General features: G+C 45.5%; 1 pseudogene; it reads left to right on the top strand.

The window, feature by feature from the left end:
- The first annotated feature begins 1,229 nt into the window (after positions 1-1,229).
- On the top strand, positions 1,230-2,012 carry LOC116087019 (annotated as a pseudogene).
- The last annotated feature ends 472 nt before the right edge of the window (positions 2,013-2,484 follow it).

Consider the following 2,484-nt stretch of genomic DNA (forward strand, 5'->3'; position numbering starts at 1 on the left):
ACCTACAGTGACACATCTCCAAAACCACACAGGCAAATAGTGCCCCTCCCTGGGCCAAACATGTTCAAACCACTACAGAGGGGTTTCTCTGTGTAGCCCTGGCTAACCTTGAATTTGTCAGTAGACCAGATTGGCCTTAAACTCAGAGATCCACTTGCCTCTTTCTCTAAGTGCTGGGATTAAAGGCATGTAAGTGTACATGCACATGCAAGTGCCCTTGGAGGCCAGGGGGGGGGGAAGGGGAAGAAGAAAGAGGGGGGAAGAAGGGAGGGAAGGAGAGGGAAAGGGAGAGAGAATATCAGAGACTCTGGGAACAGTGTTACATGTGGTTGTGAGCTGCTTAATGTGGGTGCTGGAAACTGAAATTGGGTCTTTTGAAAGAGCCACGTGCATGCTCCTAATCACTGAGCCACCTCTGCAATCCCCCTGGACTCCATATTTTGGGGTGATGACCTGGGTAACTTTAGAGATTACTATAAAAGTGAAACATGTTTTTTAAACAAATTAAAATAGTACATATAAAGGTAAAATGTTGTCTTTTAGAAAACCGAAGCTGGAGGTGGTAGATCAGAACTTCCAAGTCTAGCCTGGGTTACAGACTCTTCCAGAAAACATGGCATGGATTTTCTTAGTGATTTCTTCTTTATGTTTTAGACAAGTATCTATAGAAGCAGATGATCTTTTAGTTGTATCATCACTTATTTACCATTTCCTCACTGGTAGATGAATAAGGTTTTAATGAATATTATGTATGTACACACACACACACAGACACCTTTGGCTCATAAATAGTTTTGCATCACCTCTTCCCATAATTTAAATAGGCTTGCTAATGGAAAGGCATATAAGTAAAAAATCTGGGGTATGCCTGGAAAGATGATGTGAGTGTTGTTGTTAAGAGCACTGTCAGTCGGATTCTGGCAGCAGCTGTGGCAGCTCAGGTCTTCAGTAGCTCTTTCTGTCTCCCTTTCATTTCTGAAAACATGGTCTCTGGTGTGGCTGTCTCTGATGGTGTCATCAAGGTGTTTAATGACATGAAAGTTTGAAAGTCTTCAAGCCAGAAGAAGTGAAGAAACGCAAGAAGGCAGTGCTTTTTTTTTTTTTTTTTTAAGATTTATTTATTATTATAAATAAGTACACTGTAGCTGTCTTCAGACATACCAGAAGAGGGCGTCAGATCTCATTACAGGTGGTTGTGAGCTACCATGTGGTTGCTGGGATTTGAACTCAGGACCTCTAGAAGACCAGTCAGTGCTCTTACTGGCTCTTACCATCTCTCCAGCCCCAAGGCAGTGCTTTTTTGTCTGAGTGAGGACAAGAAGAACATCATCCTGGAAGAGGGCAAGGAGATCCTGGTAGGAGATGTGGGGCAGACTGTGGACGACCCCTATACCACTTTTGTCAAGATGCTGCCAGACAAGGACTGCTGCCATGCTCTCTATGATGCAACCTATGAGACCAAGGAGAGCAAGAAGGAGGACCTGGTGTTCATCTTCTGGGCCCTTGAGAATGTACCCCTTAAGAGCAAAATGATCTACGCCAGCTCCAAGGATGCCATCAAGAAGAAGCTGATGGGAATCAAGCATGAATTACAAGCTAACTGCTACGAGGAGGTCAAGGACTGCTGCACCCTGGCAGAGAAACTAGGTGCAGCACTGTCATTTCCCTGGAGGGCAAGCCTTTGTGAGCCATCTCCAGCCCCCTGCCTGGAGCATCTAGAAGTCCCAGACCTGCTCTTGGGTGTTGCAGGCTGCCCCATTTCCTGCCAGACTGGAGGGGCTGGGGGGATCCCAGCAGGGGGAGGGCTATCCTTTCACCCCAGTTGCCAAACATCCCTCCCACCCCCTGGACTGTCCTTCTCCCTCCATCCCTGAAGGTTCTGGCCTTCTCAAACTGCTTTTGATCTTCTGATTCCTCTTGGGTTGAAGCAGACCAAGTCCCGTCCGTCCTAGGCACCCAGTTTGGGGGGAGCCTATATTTTTTTTAACCACACCCCTACTCCTCATCCCTCCCCATCCCATGCTGCCAACTTCTAACCACAATAGTGACTCTGTGCTTGCTGTTTAGTTCTGTGTGTAAATGACCTTCCCTGCACCAGCTGGTTGCTCTCCCCTTTTCCTTGATCTTGGCCACTCATGGAAGCAAGACCAGTAAGGGACCTACAATTTAAAACAAAAAAAGAAAAAAGAAAAGAAAAAAAACAATAAAAAGGCTAATTAAAAAAAAAAAAGAAGAAGAAAAGCAGTTTAGCTGTCCTTCCAGAGGATCCAGGTTTGATCCCCAGCACCCACACAGTAGGTCACATCTGTAACTTTTGTTTCAGGGGATTTGATGCCTTCTTCTTGCCTCCATGGGCACTGCATGCACGGGGTACACAGATTTACATGCAGGCAAAACACCTACACTTATAAAATAAAAATAGAGCTAAAAACCAGCCAACCAACCAAAGAAAGAAACAACCTACCACAACAAAAAAGCTCACAA

This window comes from Mastomys coucha, unplaced genomic scaffold, assembly GCF_008632895.1.
Source record: "Mastomys coucha isolate ucsf_1 unplaced genomic scaffold, UCSF_Mcou_1 pScaffold13, whole genome shotgun sequence".
Taxonomy (NCBI): Eukaryota; Metazoa; Chordata; class Mammalia; order Rodentia; family Muridae; genus Mastomys; species Mastomys coucha.